The 19,339-nt window shown below is 42.1% G+C and overlaps 1 long non-coding RNA gene across 1 annotated transcript; it reads right to left on the bottom strand.

Annotated features, from left to right (window-relative positions):
- Positions 1-13,928: 13,928 nt before the first annotated feature.
- LOC142081429 (uncharacterized) lies at positions 13,929-19,038 on the bottom strand. The gene is made up of 3 exons (XR_012673323.1): positions 18,954-19,038; positions 15,896-16,050; positions 13,929-13,991 (listed from the first exon to the last, which is right to left on the bottom strand). It is a non-coding gene; the product is annotated as an uncharacterized LOC142081429 (long non-coding RNA).
- Positions 19,039-19,339: the final 301 nt, after the last annotated feature.

Here is a 19,339-nt window from a genome sequence, read left to right as displayed (position 1 = left end):
GAGAGATGAACCCTCAGCTGCTGTCACCCCTTTCAGTGGCTTCTAGCTTGGGCCAGCACCAATATGACAGCTCAGTGCTGCAGAAAACAAGCGCTTCCCCCATCCCCTGTCCCAGCCATGTGGCCCAGTCCCCTCCCAAGGGCACCATCTCTGGCATTCACTTTTCCTTTCACAAAGCCAATAATAGCCAAAAAAACAACCAACCAACAAAGCAGCCAAGAAAAAAGAAGAGCTGTCAGTACCACAATAGCAGGGGATGAACAGTGATGTTGGGGCAGGATCCTCCCCTTTTCGTAGCATCACTATTCTGTTTTGGCTCAATCTACTTTACTACACTGTGCCCCAGGATGTATCTTTACCTTCCCACTCCAAGCCCTTAGTTCATGATCACCCTCTTTTCTCAAAGCAGTGTCTCTAGAAAGCACTTTGGCTGTTGGCTTTCCTGTCCTACTGTCCACGCATGTTTTCCCTCCACCTCCTTCCCCGCCACCCCCCCCCCCAAGTACCAACATACAAACTATAGCAACAGTGCTGGACCCAGTACAGCTTTTTTCACTGGGTATTAACTGTTGTAAGAAAACTTACATTTCACTTCCAAAACTTCTGTATGGATTCACGTGTCATGAGTTTCTAGGTAGCAGATTTCACACTAAGGAACATTCACTGGAGGCTGGTACAAAGCCCTGAATACACCTGAAGCAAATTAATTTGAAATTTTACACTGGACAACATAGCTTTTGCCCGCATACCTTCTACTCAGCTAGCTTAAGTTGTCTGAATTTTTAATTGACTTCAATATTTTTGTTGCTTTGTATGATTCATGTCAAATAACATGAGTGTTTTCTCCCTTGCTGTCTTACTTACACCTCATTTTATTTCACATGCTGTGTCCTTTTAACCAAATAAGTTGTCTCCATTTTGCTTCGCGGAAAGGTTTCCAGACCATTGTTTCCCTAGCAAAACTCTGGGCCCTAGCCCTAATTTGAGGGTCGCAGGTGTAGGTGCTGTCGGGGGCAGCACCAGGAGGTGCTGCAGCAGTGCAGAGCTTTGTTAGAGCAGGTGCAAGATGAGGCTTGGAGTCAACAATTCACTGTGTTGTCAAATGCTGTTAGGATTCGCAGCTGTGTTTTGACCGGCTTCCATAGCCTCATGCCTACACAGGAGCCCTTCTCAGACACGGCTTCCATCGAGATCCCAAAGCAGCGCAAAGCCTTCAGTAGTGCACACTTGGCAGGGCTAGTGCAAATACGGCCTTTACAAGCTCTGAAGATGTGAGTCAGAGCTCACCTCTTTCTACAGACTCCTTCCCCTCCCTTCACGTCAGAAATATTTCCATTTGCCTGCTGGTGAAAGATGTCTTCTAAAGCAATATATATTCAGATGGTTATTCTGCCCTAACAGAAACAACACAGAAAAATTGTTTTGAAAGGTGCTAGCAAAGGAAATTTTAATTTTATGAGCAATTAAAAACTCATGTGGTTACTGTTCTGTGTTTTCAAAGAACATATGTGCATATCTATAATAAAACGATTGGGAGGGATGACTGAGAACTAGCATTTAATCCCAGAAACTTTGAAAAATAGTTTAGTCATTGTTCAGGTGGTCCCAATCCTTTCCAGAGTTGACAGCTCCAAGGGTAAAGCTACTTAGCCTTGTGCAATGCAGGAGTGAGACAACACGGGGAAACACTGCATGAGGCAGCCTGGAGAAGATACACATCTACCGGGAGCAGTTTAGCTATTCTTTTCCTCTTAAGCCAGTTTCCCCTCAAAGCAGTGAGTAAAGGAAACAAAAGGCTGGATACTTAAGACTTTTTAAACATAACTAGGCTGCTTCATTTTTCATGTCTTTCATTTGCCAGGGCTTTGCAATTTGCCTCCAACCTCCCCATTGTGGAGTCCTCAGTCAAGTCAAACCTGTTTGCCATTTGTGTGTGTGAGTGCCCTTAGACCCAAACCAGCCAACAGTTTAGAGTAAACAGACCTACCCAGGGAGGAGCTGGAATTTGAACTGCAAATCATGTGTGTCCCAAACAATTACTCCCTCTCCAGGTGAGGGAATGCAGCAACATTTCTGGTGTCTAAGCAAATTTCTCTGCAGCAGTTCGAAAGATGGGAGATCAGTCTTTTTTCATCACAGGCAAAGCAGTGCCTTAGAGACACTCATCAACAAAAAAACCTGCTTAGCTAAGTAGTCTGCTCCTTTTGCTTACCTACTGCTGATTTGTTGAGCTAATATTTTAAGAACAGTGGGTACATCCTGGAACCACCCTCTTACCTCAATGATTATGTCTAAATTGTTCTGCTGAGTATCTTACATAAGACTTGCATAAGTAACGCATTCTGCTCCTGGTAAATTTGGTTGCTCTAGCTAATGAGGAGTACCACACGGTGAACTTCCCAGACTGCAGAGCTGCAGAATGCCCAAAACTGCACTGCTTGACACGGTGCTCATCCTTCTTTAGCACAAGACTGACCTTTCAAAGAAGATTAAACCTAGGCAAACTATGGAAAAGCCTGAGCAAGCTGAGACCTGGCAAGAAAGGCAAACAGTAGCACAAAGGAATCACAAAGGGGAAAGAAAAGGGTAGGAATAAATAAGGGAGAGTGGTAATTGCTCTCCGTCTGAGAGAGCAGGGACCAGAGACAGACTTGAGCATGGAGGGGTTTTGGTATGGAGCACTAAGATCTCCTCTCTCCACCTCCCCCTCTCACTACCACCACTGGTTTAGGGATGCTCAGATTCGGATCTGTGAACTCACCTGCTACATATGCATGTTCTAATTACACTGGGTAGTCCACTCACCTCTTGACCACATCATTTGAAATGTAAATGACAGGTCTCAGATAAAGGCTACCTATTTGCAGGAAGAGCGTGTCCCATGCAAGACTTACACATCCTGCTCCCCACAGGAAAACATCTCTCTTCTGGATTGACTTAGAAGATTCCTCTGAAGACAGGTCAGGGTGGTGGAGGCTGCGGAGGACGAGCTACATAATTGGTGTGGAGAGGTATCAATTCCAGGCTGTAAGCTGGAAGAGTGACTTCAGAGAGCTCCATTAAAACACTAAGTATTACTCATGATTTCATCTTTTCTGTCTCTTTTCCCAAAGCCCAAGGATTCAGGCTTTGTACACATAGGAGTGGAGGAAGATAACATGCACAAAATACGTGGCCCACATTTGTCACATATATCCTGTTATTCATAAATAAGAACCCATAGCAAATTAAAATACATAAAAAATTGATACCAACCAATGATACTTTGATAATCATATACATAATATGCATGACATTCTGTATTAGAGAGTATGTATAGTATTATTTAAAACTTACACTAAATCTGTAAGGAAGGTGGCCAATGGGACTAAAAGTAAAAAAAAAAACAAAACCCACTCCCCCCCCCCCCCCCGCAAAAAACAACACACAACCCACAAAACTCTCAGTGGTTGGGAAACACACTAATGAAGGTGGATGGTGCAACCATCATTTGTCTTCCTTGTCATTATGAGGCAGTCCTTATTACATGATCACACACTGTTTTTGCCTAGACTCCTGCCTCATTCACTGCATAATTATAATGAAAATGAAGGTAAATGTTTTAATGCTAAATGTCTTGGAAGCTTAATCTAGGAGTCACTACAGCTTCACTTAGAAGACACATAGCGTATGCTTCGGTGACACTGAAACACAGTCAAAGCTAAAAAGCTTGTATTAAGCACCAGGTATTTTATCTGGTGCGATCAGCCTGGCTATATAACATGGGTCCAGCCTGGGAGAGGAGCGAACTTTGGATGCCGATTTGCTTTGTTGTTGGCAGGTGCTACGTTGTGTTGTGACCTGTTCCAGCCACACCTATAATCACACAGCGAGCTACAGGTAACTCCTGAGATTGCCTTTTATCTTTAATCGCTTCCTGTTCGCACTTCATTCTGCCAACACCTCCTGTCAGGATTATTGCTGTTTATTTCCCATGAATATCTAAGAATATCATTCATCCCGGCAATAAAGGTTTCCATGCAGTGAGGCATGCTTCAGAAGTGACCTGCAGTATTTCCTAAAAGGTTACTTGACTGACTTGTTGGTTGGGAAAGTAAACAGGAAGACCTACATTGTCTGCCATAAAAAGCAACAGTATTAGGCAGGCAGAGATCACTGAAGCAGTTATTCCAGTGTAGTTCTCTAGAAATGAAAGTCTCCTACACAGATTAAATCATCTACTAGTAGCACCATTACTATGGGTCTGATCTTGAAAGGTTGAGTTGTTTCCTCCTACAAATGCCCAGATGAGAGACAGTTGCAGATTTAGATAAACTGCATTGGTCACTAACTACTCAGATCCAAGATTTCTAAGAGATGCTGGGTTTATTTAGTGTATGATCCTAACTGCACAGCACAACAACTGAGTCATACCACAACCTCTTAGAAGTCCACATCTCCCTCTCCCAGCTACACATAACGATACCTAAGTGGTCAGCCTAACCGCTTTAAAGATAGACCTGAAGAGCCTAGTAACTAACTTTTCTCTCATGAGGACCTGCAGGTGTCAGCAGCAATAAGTCCCGTCATCCCTGCTACACCCCACCACACAACCAACAGAATAGATGGACATCACTGACCTTCTAGAAGTGTTGTTTGACAAACACTTTAAAATACCAGAATCTGTCTGGGAGGCCACATGGCAAACCCTTATCAGGGTATTTATGCATCTGAAAATAAACAATTTTTTACTGCAGAGAGAAATAATACAAAAGCGAGGGCACACTAAATGAAACTATCAGAAGGTCACTCTGAAAGAGAAAAAGGACTGTTTCTTGCACTAGTTATTATTCAGCTTGGAGCACATTGCCACAGGATACTGCAGACATCACGGTTGAAAGGGGTCCAAAAGCAATTGCACAAAGCCATGTAAGAGAGATCCCTCAAGGGCTACTAACCTCGAGGGTACCACCTCTGGCTCCAGAATGCATCACACTACTGAAAACTGGGAGAGGACACTAAAAAAGCATCATTAAGTCTGTCCTGCTCTTTTAGCTCATTACTGACCACTGTCAGAGGCAGCACAACAGGAACTGTTCTTATATTGTTATTATATTTCCTATTAGGCAAAGATTTTCAGGTAGAGCTCGGTTTTCCACCATTCTTCATATGCCTCCTGTTTCTGCTGGAGCAGATACAACTGCGACAACCTCAGTTCGGACGTGCTGCCCCTGCGAAGGACTGCTAACAAATAGCAGAGAAATGACGGATACCGCACGCGCTAGAGCTTGCAAGTCTCAGCGTTCAGCCCCTGCTCAACATCTTGTTGGCCCCACAGAGTCTGACCAGTGAGAATTATTCTGCATCTTCCATTTCATAAACTCTCGCCCTCACTCTGTCTGTCAAGTCACAATCTTGCCTCTGACCAGACTCATCTGCTCCCCAGGACGACAGAAGTAACACTTCAGCCTTACAGTGGTCATAGGCACTTCCCAGCATTGCTCTTTTCTCCTTCTGTTTAAAAACTTCCAGCTTTATACCCACTGTCAGCTGGAGTGTTATCCACTGCTGTGTGGTGCTTTCCCTACTACCGTTACATACTTTCATAATTAAGACTTCTCTGCCTGAGTCAACTGAAAACTACTGAAAAAGTCAAGTATTTCAAAACTAACTATTGCCAGAAATAGTCACGTTGCTTTCTGACAATCTTATTTCTGGCAGGCACCCCTTGAATGCAGAAACTAAAGCAATTTTTAAGTCTCCATCTCTCCTCCATACTCATTAGTATTTGATAACACTGGTTTCTGCATAACTCAATAATGAGTTGCAATTATAGCTTTAAGAGGCTTTCAAAGGGTCAATCCTCTCCCTATAACATTTGTGTATCAACTGACTACATTCTGCCTTATCCCTTGAAAAAATGTGCTTAGCATTTAGTTTCTCAATGATCCCATCTTCCTTATGATCCTTCCACTTTGTGATGGGGATCAGCATTCCACATATGCAAGAAATAGAGAGAGCTACATGAAGGATCATGTTCCGTTGGATGGATTGATCTGCCACAGGCCTCAGGGACCTTCAGGTTCCATGCTACCCAATTTAATATCTGTTCTCTACTTGGCACTATTGATCCTCCTACCTCTTCACCTATAAATTATGGCAACTTCCCCTGTGGGTGAACAACCATGCATGCTCAGCTCTTCCTTCTTAAGAAAAATCTTAGACAGCAGTTAGGAGGCAACTTCACGGTTTTAAGTAAAACAATAGACTCATTATAAAAATCAGTAACCGCAGTCTAAAGATAGCGCATTGCCTATTTACCCTTACTTCATGAACGATGTTGGCATTCTCTTTATCACTACAGCATGAACAAAAGACAGAAAAAAGTTTGCCATATCCTGTAAATTACAGAACCCTGTTCTCTAGTCAAACCATTTGTCTAGTCGAGGAGCTGCTGCTTACAGCTGCTTTGCACACAAGAAAGAGATATCAGACTTCATTAGTACTTGAAGAAGCAGAAAAACGACAGCCAGCTCCTTTAGAAAAGCATCACTCGTTAATCACTGAGTGGTGGTTCTTCTGGATTGCTATTGAAGCAAATAGCTATCTACAAACCAAGTACGGAGAACCAGGATGAATCAGAGTATGCCAAACACTTCCTCTTTAACAGAAGTCAGCCAGCCAACAAGACTCTAAACTGGAGTTTAACGTCCCTCTAGGAAGAATTTTTTAAAATGGTGGGAACTCAGTAAAGCTTGGACCTTTGCCTAACACCTCATGGTGTAAGATATCTATAGAGATTTTTAAAGACTGCAATATTTGAACCTGCAGGGAAAAGTACTGTCAGCAACAATATTGTCAGTTTTTGCCTGGCTGATTGTCCAATATTTCGGTAGACGCATTTGACTTCCTCAGCGTACTCCCTACCTTGTCTTATGCAACACGAGTTTGAAAACCCAGAACGTTTAATGGTTTCTTTTAACTTATATCACCAAGGTATATAAACACCTCTTTTAAACAGTGCCCTGGGAATGAAACAAAATCAATCCTTTCCATATGGACACTTGCTTCTTTAGATCTTCCTTTCAAGCAGTGTAGTTCTTGTGTCCTCTCCCTACAATACACAGAAGGAAACAACCCAAGCTAGAGGCAACGTTGCCAAGCATGTTTCCTTTCATTTTGGGTGAATCCTTCCGGCAGGCTTTTATATGCTCTGGAAAATGTATGCTGTTATAACTTTGCAGCTGCTGTTGACTGTAGCAGTCCTGTCTGAATCTGGTCCAGCGTAGGTCACCAAGAGTCAGTGCTAGAACAGGCACTTCTTAGCTGTTAGCAATTGCATCATCACATCACTTCCCAGCATAGTGTCTTATCACTGATCATCTGGGGACAGAGATTTTTGTTAATTTGCCAGATGGAGCTTAGTAGGGCAAGTTCTTTCTGGAATACCTGAAGGAGAGCCTGGCCTTCTTTCTCATTTTTATTTTTACTGAGAAGTAAAGCAATCGGTACTAGCTTTGCAAGAAGATCCTCAGGGTTATCCACAAAACCAGAGAACCCCGAGTAAGTAAATGCCTAAAATAAAACAAAACCCAGTAACAAATGCATTGTTTTCTCTTGCTTCTAGCACAATACATCCCACTAAGCCCCTAAAACCAATACTGAATGTATTTAATTGTGATCATGCTGAACACAAGATTACCAGAGCCAGAAAATATCTTGGACTTGAATCAACAATTGTTTTCCATTTTGAAAACCTCACAATGAACATGGCTGGAGTCTTGGCTTCCACTCCCTGAATGAAACCCAACATCAGCTCTGGGTCCCCAGAGTCCCAAAACTGAAGTGACCCAGATGCTGCAAAGGTCAGTGCAACCAAGAACCACCACTGAATTTACTATTTTTGCTATCATAATGCCCAAAGCCTTTAGTCCTGAGCCAGGGCCCCCACTGCATTAAGCAACGTGCAAACAATCTTGAAGAAGTAGTCCCTGCACAAAAGACCTTATAGTACAAGTTCTAGCAGGCTCCATCAGCTACATAAAACAAGCAAAGGGGGCAGGAGGGGGACCTGGTAACCCAAACGCAAGCACATATTGGCACAATGAGCATTAGTCATGGCTTACCACCAACTAATCTCAAAACAAAATATTTTCCAGTAACAGTTCTCACTTTTACCAAGAACGACATAACAGAGCATTTTTTTTTTCCTCTCTGGGCTCTCAGTACTGAACCACCTACAGACAGAAAACCCTTCTCTTTTTTGCTAGCACCACACCATTTTGCTGCATCTTGTGCATTGTGGGAAAAAAAATCAGCATCAGCAAAAAAAGTAAACCATGGCAAGCCAATCAATTAGGTGCAGGCTGGCCTTTCTTTTCACAGTGAAAGGGTTTTCTTTTTTCCCCTAAGAGTGAGAAAACTCAAAAACTTGGTCTTATAAGGAGGTGTCAATGAGATCCTTTATGTAAAAGCTGCATTTAAGAGCGAAAACTCACAGTTCTCAAAAGCACATTGCTTTTTCTCCCTGGGTGCTTTGTTCTGAGCCTGCTGCTATATGTGTATTCACCAGACCAGATTTTATTAATAAGATTTGGTACTCTGCATGATAGCTCAGAGAGAGTGGGTGATCTTCCGTGCACTATTTATTATTTTACTAAATTTGAAGGGTCTTAAGCTTACACGCTCATGCTTCTCAAGCGACCTGGCTGGATTGGAAAGGCAAGGCACCGATGATGGTACAAGGTGCAGTTTGGCTCCAGAGGGGGGGGCTGTAAACACGCCATGAGGGCTCTCTCCTGGTGGGACGTGAGCTTGGGAGCTCAGCTTTGCTCAGCCAAGGATTATCCCGTGTTGTCAAGAGGCACTATCACTATGTGATTCAGTCCACCACTTTTTGTTTTCACCTTGGGCTGGGAATGGCAGAAAGGGGTTGCCCTTTAACCCCTCTAGCACAGGGGTGGTTTGGTTCAGACCTCTGGAATTCCTGGATCCTGAACAAGACTTCAAAAATGCAGAAGAGGAGGCTGGACTCGCCTTGCAAAGCAGCGCTACCACAACACATGCAAGCCTATATTCTATATTAAATTAGGAAATGCTTTCTCCATTTCTCCCTAAGCTGAGCAATGCTAGGTGAGCCAAGCAAAGTAAGGGGATTCATGTGCTCTAAAAGCACACCATCCAAACAGACGTGAATCCTTCTTCCGTTCAGAGCAAGGCATTATTTATGAGTTAACTATATATTCCCCCATGGTCACAGTGCAAGAAAAACATTCATTCTCTCCTTGACATGATGCTATAGTTCTCCAAGCTTCCCTCAATATAGTGGGTTCAGGGTAAATTCCCCATTTGGCCTGCCCTTACAATTCCCAACAAATGAGTCCTAGAATGACAGAACACCATTTTATTGAACTAACTAGCTGCTTTGGGCTTTCTTCTCATTTCTCCCTTATAACACAGAGCCTTTTATCTTGGGGCTGTCTCCTCCTGGGCATGCCTCCAGCTAGCCTTAGCGCCTGCTGCACATGAGCACTGTCTACGAAAGATCATCATTGCTTTAAAAATGTACTAAATGCAGGAAAACAGTTTCTCTCTCTCTCTCTCTCTCTCCCCCCCACCCACACCCCCCTTTTTTTAATAAGAATTTTTCCATGTGGCTAGAGAAATAACATCTGGAATTACTGAAGGCTGCCAAAAGGAGAGAATGAAAACAATGAGTTGAGTCACACTTGAACCTGCCAACTTCATATGATTTAGACCTTCTTGAGGCAGTTTGAAAAGAAAAAAAAAATATGGAAAATGTTTTAGTTTGCTTTTTATAATGTAACTTTTTTTTTTTTTTTAAATCTGCTGATGTAAGTTGCAGAGTCAGCCAAGACATAGCACCAGGACATGGGCATTCATCTTTGCAGTGCTCTGATATCACAATCTTTCTGTAATTCATCTATACATATGCAACAGCAGATCAATATTTCTGTTTCTGAGCAGTGTCCCACTGAGCTAGTGAAATTTCTCCCAGGAAGAGATATGAAGCTGCACTGGACCTTTTTATTCCATTCCACAACACAGTGTAGAGAATTTGGAAGTTTCCTAAATGTCCCTTCATTTTTCATACCCATAAACGGTACTGGTATGTTCTGGTAAATTTTAAAATGGTTGGATGCTGTTGCAGTGTAGTCTCTGTAAAAGACCAGCTTCCATATGATTGCCCTAACCCTAATCAAGGACATTACATTTCTCTGCCTAGTCTAGGAAAGGCCTTGAAGTGTTTCCATGGTCTGAATTTTTCACCTTTTTTCACCTTGAACAGTTACACCATGCTAGCGCACGGTTGGCATGCCCACAGAAGCTGGTGATTGCAATACCAGTACAGATAGAGAAAGCAGTTAAACTATCTAATGAAATAGGAAACTCAGGTGATAGGAACCACCAGCAAAATAATCTGTGAAAAAGTCACAAATAGGAATCAAGCCAGGCACAGCCTGAGGAGTTTTCCATGGGATTTAAATGCAAATGTATGTGTGTCAGGTGGAAAAGAGCAAAGCTGGAGGCTGCATGCTGTTTGCTGGAGCCTTGCATGTATGACAGAGAAGACCAGCAAAGCACAGTAATCAATAGACAGCACAGAAGGATTTGTGGCAACACTTTGGGAAAAAACTAACAGGGACCTCTGGAGAACAGGCTTAGCTAGAAAGCCAAGAAACCTCCTCCGCCCGATTGATACACAACATATTCATGGATTTATAGGTATTGTTTGTAAGCTGTCTGAATCCAAGACATATAAAACTTCATCATCCATTTTTTCTCCTTAATGAAACCACTCAGAAGACTTAACTGTAGCTAATTGCTAGGATGAGCAGGATTGCATGGTTCATATCTAAGCAAAGTATGTGAAATTATTATCAGTCCCGTACAGTATTATCTGACAATGGAGAAAAGGTGATGTACAGTCATGCTGTATGACCACAGGAGATGCTACACTCTCCTCATGAGGGCAACTCTAGTATAAACTCTTTTGCAAGAGTGCTTTTACTGGTATTTCAAAAAGCCCTTAGAAACAGCCATATTACATTTATACTAACATCCATATTACATTTATACTAACATCACCCTTGTCTGACATTATCTTACTACCATCGTTACCATTACTCTTGCGGGAGGAGCAGGCAACGCTCACAGTAGCTTTCGCAGCAGTGTCCCAGCATGATAATTCCACCCTGGCTTCAGCAGCCCGTTACTGGCTCCGGGGGAAGGTAGCTACTCCCCCCTCCTTTCATTTCACAGAAGTTGCCATTTCATCAGGCTATGACAAACCGCTTTCTGCGCGGCTATCGTAGCTCCTTTCCCTCAGTGCAAAGCTACTGGAAATTCTTATCGAGCTTGCCCACTCCATTGTTCCACGCTATCACGTGTTATCGGAGGAGTCGCTGCACATTTAGCACGTGTCGGCTTTTTTCTTTTCACCAAGTCACTTGGCAACAGTTCCAGTAGCTCTCCTTGCCTCAAAGGCTTTAAACAATCCTACCAAGATGGCTGAGCAGCTAGAGGTGCATTAACACAACTCCCTCACGTGGATAGACCTTTGTTCCAGGATAAAGCAGGATAAGACTCACTATTTAGTTTAAAAGCCTTCATAAATAGTAAGTGAAAATAACCCCATCTAGTTTAATACCAAAACAGGAATGTCTACAAGATGTGGCTACACTGATTTAGTTTTACCGTTTTAGATTCGCTCCTTATCTTATACCAAGAGCTTTCCCATTTAGACAAAGTGTTAGCCTGCTGAACGGTAGTTAACCACCCACTATTTTGTACTTATTAACTTACTTGTCATTTAACATAAAATGTTTAAGCAAACCATGAGAGAGATCAGAATTCTGATCCTCATATTAAAAAGAAAAGGGCTCCAGGCATTAGATTGTGAAATATGATTTCCCAGGATATATTAAATTCTGGTTTAATGTTCTTTTTGATATCACAGAAAGTCAAACCTCATTTCATAAGAGGGCACTTCAACATGCTTTGCATACAGCATGCTTTCCCTTGATAAAGTCTCTGTGCTGCAGCAAACTTGGAATTTGATCAGAACCTCTGGAGCACCCGGCAGTGGGAGTGGAGGAGAGCAAAACCCGCAACGTGAACCTCATCTCACAGAAGTTCCTTAGATAGTTTTACAGCAAACACAAACAAGAGGAAGGAGCCAAGGGGCTCAGCAGGAAGCATCACAGACTTGAATTATGCTGCAGGACAGACTGCAGATGCAGAGCCTAGCTCGTACAGCAATGCCAAGTACAGCACACATCACAAGTGTATCCGCATGTTGTTTCTGCAAGAGTCATGGCAGAATAACAGACAGAAGCATGCATTTAGGACCACCTGTAACCAGAAGGGTACCAAGGCCTGAACTTTTTCACGTGGTAACTGTCACTCTAATTATAGAAGAACTGTTGAGAAAAACTTATGACCTAACCCTGGTTGCAATATACCTGCTGTTCCTCAGAGATTCTCACAAAGTACAGATTTTCAGAGGGAAGTTCCCCTCCGTGCTCATGGTGTTGCATAATTCTTTCATGTGCTCCTTTAGTTTTTGCATACTTCAACATGAAACAGTGGGTTGAAATACAAAAGCACAATTGTTTACAAGAAAACCTACCATGACTTATGTCATTGGAAGAAATCAGCAGGAGGCTGCATAGAGGAGAGAAGTTTGGAATGAAATGGAAAGAGCACCCTGATAAATCTGGGGATGCACAATTTACTGCAAGACACCACCAACCACTCTCAATTTCTTCTCCTCTGCTTGGCCACACAATTCTCCAGAAGTAGAAGATTCCTGCAATGAATGGGCGATAGCCTGAGGTCAACAGGGTAGGTTTTTACCAACAATTTTAAAGTGAAGGCGCACCACTGACAGTCTGCCTTTTAAATTTATTACTTTGATTGTGCCACATTCTGGACCTACTCCCTGTATAGGTGGCTGCCAAACATGCAGGCTGACGCAGCCATGCGTAGCATATTAAGCCCCCTCACAGGGCCATCCTCATCTGACTGCAATTGCTGCATAACATCATTTTGAAGCCGTGGGGGCAGCCAAGCAAAGGATGAGATGGTCAAGAGCCTTTAACTGTTCTCCAATTTGCCTCAAGTCCTGAGCATCCTCTCTGGTACACACTGCCACGCTATCTGCGCATTAGCGAGGTGTTGCTGGCAGAAAGCAGTAAGCTGCTGTCCTGTGAATATCTGCTATTCTTTTACAGAAAACCTTGCCATTACGCGACTAGGTCTTGATCTAATGTGATGACTGTGGTTGAGCGTTTTCTGTGCTGCTCCCAGACAGTATGCTTTCGGCAGACAAAAGTGAATTTTCAGGACATTCTTAACAGCGGATCATAACTCACATCATAAAGGAAGGCTTCCATAGCAGACCGTATGAAAAGAATAAGTGATAATGCCAGGGCATGGCTTGCCCAGAGGCTAACAATAGTAATCATTTACTGCACAGCACTCTAGAAGTGGTCCACGTGTTGTTTGGAGTCACAAGCAGTGTTTTTGAGTAACTAATTAGCAAAAGAACCCTGTATCTTGTAGATCAGTTTATATGCTTAGAGAAAACTCTCAGAGGTAATACAGATAAAAAGCAATAATAAGTGATTATTTATATTTATTAACATCAATTGTTATTTAATGAACTTCATTATGTTTCATAACTGATTAAGACTCTTCCATATTAATTCTTGCAAAATAAATTGCAAGCCTCATCTCCAATGAAATTTTATCCCCTTCCTTCACCCTCCCACACAGTAGGTGCTTTGTAAATTGTGATTACCTTTTATCACACAGTTCTTTTATTTGTTGTAATACATTTTGATAGATATCTTGTTGATGTGCGATTTGATACTTTTTTTAAAAAAGACACAACACATGCAGTGTCAGAAATCTACTTAAATTCAGGGATTGTTCAGTTGCTTCTTCCTGTGTTTCATGCTTCCCATTGCCCTTCCCCAAGACCCAATCTAATTTAGGACGGAAAGGGAGAGGGAAAGGGAATATTTACGAATATCATCAGATTCACTATTCTCTGCAAACCTATGTTTAGTCTGACAGAATGCATGAGACTTTAAATATGTCCCCCTCTCTTTCTTTTAGCAGTCCCTACCATTGAAAAAATAAGAGTGTTTTCCAGGGAAAAATCATCATTGCCAATTAGAGTAGGACCATCATTTTGTCAGCTGGACAAACTATTCTGATGTAAGTTGTGCTGATCTAGGAAATCACAACCTATCTGAAGGTCTTTGTTAGTGGAGCTACAGAAGTGGCCCAAGTTTCCACGTGCAGAAAAAGGCTACGCTAGCTACAGCAATCGTTTCTGGGTTTTAAAATCTTTTTTTAGTCAGTATATCTGGCAAGTCTCTCAATCCAGAAACCACTCAAATGATGGAAAAATTAAATCTTTCAGTAGTGGATAGCAATACTTACTATTTTGTTGATAAATCTTCAATCTTTAGGGAAAAAAAAACCAAAGAGGAAAAAAAAACAAACACACCTTTTTTTCTGTGTGGACAGGTATGGCTTAACTTTGGCATAATCCTATTATGTTCCCTTCTTAAATAATAATGCAACTAAATAGATCTAAATAAATAGTAAACTTCTGCAATTTACTTTAGCACAAAGTATTGATGATATTAATCTTTAATGCAACTCTTTCTGTGGCAAATGAGTACATTTAGTTACGGAATGGGATGCTCATATATGTTAGGAACTAAAATCATGGCTTATTTCATAAAATATTTGAGGCCACGTTGCAATGCATTCCGAAGACAGATAGTGTTGAAGAAAATTAAACTGAGCTTTAAAACAGAAAAGACTTTAGGGAATGCCGAGCTCAAATCCATTGTCATTTAACTTACTCATTTGAATAACTGATTTACTATACACATTCCCCAAACACACAAACTATTAAAAAACGTTAAAACTTAAATGTATCTTTGGGTTTATGACTAAAGCAGAAGAGTTAAAGAGGAATGATGTCCACATTTTGTCATTTTATTTGTTCTTAAGAGTATTTTCTGTTATTCTCAATTACTCTGTTTAGCACAGTAATTCTTACTTAGGAAACAAACATCAAGAAAAAATTAGGCCTCTTTAGAAATAAACAATTAATAGGCTTATAATGCACTTACTCTGTTGATACACATCCTCCTGAGTGCATTAGCAAAGGGTACCAAGTTATGAGAGGAACTAAATACCAAATAACTATTTAACAAAGAGTTAAGTGAAAACATTTGGACAAACCACAAAGCTTTTAGTTCAGTTTTTGTGCACAGTAGCCATTCAGAGTAATAACGCAATGCAAGATAAAAAAAAAAAAAAAACTTTGAAAAATATTCCTGCTTCTACCTGACTTCATGTAAGAACATTTTTAAACCATCTTGCAGGCTTTACAAGCCATTGGCGTTATTGCTTATCAGGGCCCTCACACCAAACAACAGGTGTTTTGTCATAAACTTGAGTACAAATCTTATTTTGGTTACCCAGTTTTAGTAATTCTCATGTTATTCCAGGAGTATCTTGAAACCTTCCATCCAGATGATGAGGTGAGCTACTCAGCTTTCTTTTGGGGGGTAGGGAGGTGGGTGTGGATGGATTGTTTCTAAACAAATACATCTCTAGCCTTTGTGGTTGTGGCAAATAATTGAAAAACATGAGCAAGAGTGCACTCCCACAGCCTCAAATATACGAAAAAAATAGAAAAAATAATTGTGTTTTTTTTCTGCTATTTAATTACAGGGGTGGGTTTGACAATACGAGGACATAGGGAAAAGAAATATGAGAAACATGAGAGAATTTTCTGTGGGTAGAGCACAGCTATAAACCAGAACCCCTCAAGCCCCATGAAGTGAAGCACACTGTAGCTTACCTCACCCTCGGGCTGATGCTGCAGCCTGGAGATACAATAGGCAGCGGCATCCTATATCAGCCTGGCCCCGCTTCATGGTTAAGCAATCCAGCCTTTTCCATTCTTTTGCCTAAATTCTTTTCACTCTCTCCAGCAGACGGCTCAGCTACAAGACACTAAAACAAAAGAGCGGGGATTATTATATTAATCCTCAGCAAATAGGCTTTTGCCTCTAAAGCTACACACGAGCTCATGTTGAACATATAACGCTACAACGTGCAATAGTTTCTTCTCCATCAACCAATACATCACCTTCATTTACCCGGAGTACAGAAGATGTTATATTTAAAAAAAAAAAAAAAAAAAAAAAAAAAGAGGGAGGGCAGAATCTCTTTCTATAAGGTCCCTTCTTCTTTTAGACAAACAGCATACATCTGTTGCACTAGGACAATTATGGTGCTTTTTCCAAGATATTAAAAATAATTCAGCAATTATCTCTGTATCACAGTTAGCGTTGTGCAATTATTACTGAAACGTAACTCTGCGTCACTGAGGTGACAACATACAACAATATCAGTTTGTGGACTGTCAGGTGTCCAATGTGCAGTGTCAGTACCTGCTTTCACAATATTGGAAACAAAAATAGCTATCATTATTCACTTAAATCAAAGCTCACAAACACCTTAAAGGCATGCCAGTTTAAGATTCAGGTCAGATGTTCCTGGACCCCAGCTTCCTCCTATATCCAGCGGTCAGCACGGTCCTCCTGGCTGACAAGAAATTTGAAATGTTTTGGAAGACTGATGAAAAAAGTGTCTGGGAGGGTTAAAACAGATCAGCAAGGAACTGCACATGGTGATGAATGGAGCCTGCCCCTGCAAGCCTTCCAGGTTATCTTCATCTTCATGCCCACTGGGAAATGACTCACAGGTGTTTTAGGAAGAAGCAGCTGCCTACTTTGTGACATTTCAGCTTTTGCCTCCAGGTTGAGAAGGGTTTACAGAATAAGGTACACAGAGAGGAGACAGTCTGCTAGAGATATCAAACTGCATTTGCTACATCCAACAGAGCTCGTCTGGCAAGTGAGCAGAAAGGTTTCCACATTTCAAACTGAAAAGGAGGCCGGTCCCATCCCATTGACAAAGGGCAGAGACTCTGGAAGGGGAAAAGCATTTAAAGCAAATTAACGCCATTAGCAAATTTGGAGCTGCTGAAAGCAGCTTGACACGGGCTGACATTTCTGGAGACCGATGTCCTCCAGTTGCAGGGCAGACAAAACAGGAGGAGGTATCACCCAGTTTCCCCCTCCGCAGGTCCCAGGGCAGAAGTGGAGGGTAGGAATGCGCACGTGCCGAAAGCCTGCCCAGCGCTGAGCGGGGCCTTCGTGTTAAGTAGTCATGCATCATATCACTCCTGCCTTGCTCCACGCCAAGCCCTTCAGCTCTTCCTCCCGCGGGCAAGAGGCGCACGAGGAAATTGAACACCAGTTGAGAAGACTTTCTATTTTCTCAGTGCAATTTGAATCAATGAATTTAAATGTAAACATAAATTTAAATAAATGGATCAAGAAATCAACACAACTTAAACTGAACTCTAGGAGTTCTATGGGTTTCTAATAAATAACAGTCCGTCAGCAGCAGAGTCATGGCAGCATTTATGTAAGCAGTATCACTCTTTTTGATGGCGTTTTCCTTTTCACAAGTATAAAACAAACAGACTCATAGCGTATCTGTTAGTTAGAAGATAAGCCCAGCAGATAGGAATCTCTGAGGCTTTATCTTGCCTTGCCCCAAACTAATTAATATGGTATTATGCTGTCTTCTAAGAATCACCGGTGATTTATAAAGTAAGTAAAAATTGTCATTATTCCTATGTGACACACGGTGAAACTGAGGTATGTGGAGGTTAACTGGGAAGAAAAAAAACCAGAAGCTGATCTTTTAAGACAGTACTGAACTATTGATATCTGCACCCATAGTCCATCCACTGAATCCATAAAGTTTACTAGTTACATGGTTTCACAGTTTTACTGTAACCTTTGTCCTAGGAAGATTACTTATCTGCAAGTCAATACCAACACAAATTTTTTGTGAAGCAGGAGACAAAATCTGAGCAAACTTTTTTTTCTTTCCCTCTTTTTATTTTTTTAACATGCCACTTCAAACTCCAAAGTCGCATTAAGACTAAGAACCACACCAACACCCCCCACACCCCCCCGCCAGAAGCGTACAAGCAAAGAAGAAAGAGCTGAACGAGCGGAAAAGGGGCATTGCTTGGTTCAGAGAGTCACCGAATCTATTTACAAAGGAGGCCGAGAGGTCGGAGCCGGGCCCGTCCAGAATTACCCCGGCCAGCAACAGAGACTGCAGCACTTTGCAGTGCGCAAACCTTGTTCTATCAGTGAAACTATAGTAACTACATGACCACGGGGGATTAGTGTGACCCTGGGTCATAAAACTTGATCGCAGTAGATTAGCAAAAGACGAGGCCAGCACTGGAGAGGAGGCCTTTTTTTCTTTCTTTTAAAGAAAGAGCATCACAAGCGAGATGCTAATTCTGCTTTGGATCAGAAGTGAAACACACACATGACAAAACAAATGTGTGCTTACAAATATTTTGTCATATTAGATTAAATTATAGTTCACAGACTAAACAGAGAAACCTGAAATGCAGGGTCTTGTGTTTGGGATATCCTTGGAGCTTTTATACAAAGAGAGAGAGAAGTTTATACTTCAACATTGCAGGGTGCACAGTCATCTCATACCTGCCGCCTAACACAAACACAGCTCGCTGTATGACAGCGATGCATCTGTCAATGCAAGAACACATCGGTTTAACCGTCAAAATCCTTCTCCTTGCCTACTGATTTGACTGTGCCGCCCTTCTGCTCGTGGTGCTTCTTGTCCTTTCCTGATAAACGACAGCCTGCCCTCTCTTCCCCGAGGCTCAGGTTTGGGTCCATCTGCCCTTATTTCCACTCTGATTTCCTATTTCTTTCCTATTTTTGTCTCATTTTGGCTCTGCACATCCTGCAGAGGCCCTGGCTAATAGGTAAAGCAGCCTCCCACCTTCTACCTACCTCGGTCTCCTGTGAATACCACTCCTTTTTGTGACGCTTTCTTATGCCAACCTCCTCATCAAAAACCTTTCCACGCCTTCCTACCTATTGTTACTCTGGGCAGCAGGTTGGTCCGAGTCAAGGGGCAGCCTGCCGGGACAGGGAGCTGGCGGAGGCAGCGGCACACTGGTTCGGTTGGGGAGGAGGCAGTCAGCCCGGCCGGGCAGCAGGCGCAGGGAGCAAGGGACGACCGAGCTGGCTGGGCGTGCAGCAAAACAGCCCCTGGAGGCTGGAAGATAGCAGGGTTACCTCTGCCAGGCAGAAGAAACTGCAGGACATCACTGGCATTTGATGTCAACTGCATGTTGGTTCTTTTTTTTTAGGCTACAAATTATAAGAAAAGGACT

The sequence above is a fragment of the Calonectris borealis genome, chromosome 3 (assembly GCF_964195595.1).
Source record: "Calonectris borealis chromosome 3, bCalBor7.hap1.2, whole genome shotgun sequence".
NCBI classification, from domain to species: domain Eukaryota; kingdom Metazoa; phylum Chordata; class Aves; order Procellariiformes; family Procellariidae; genus Calonectris; species Calonectris borealis.
The sequence above is the reverse complement of the archived record's forward strand: the minus strand, read 5'-3'. Positions and strand labels throughout refer to the sequence as shown.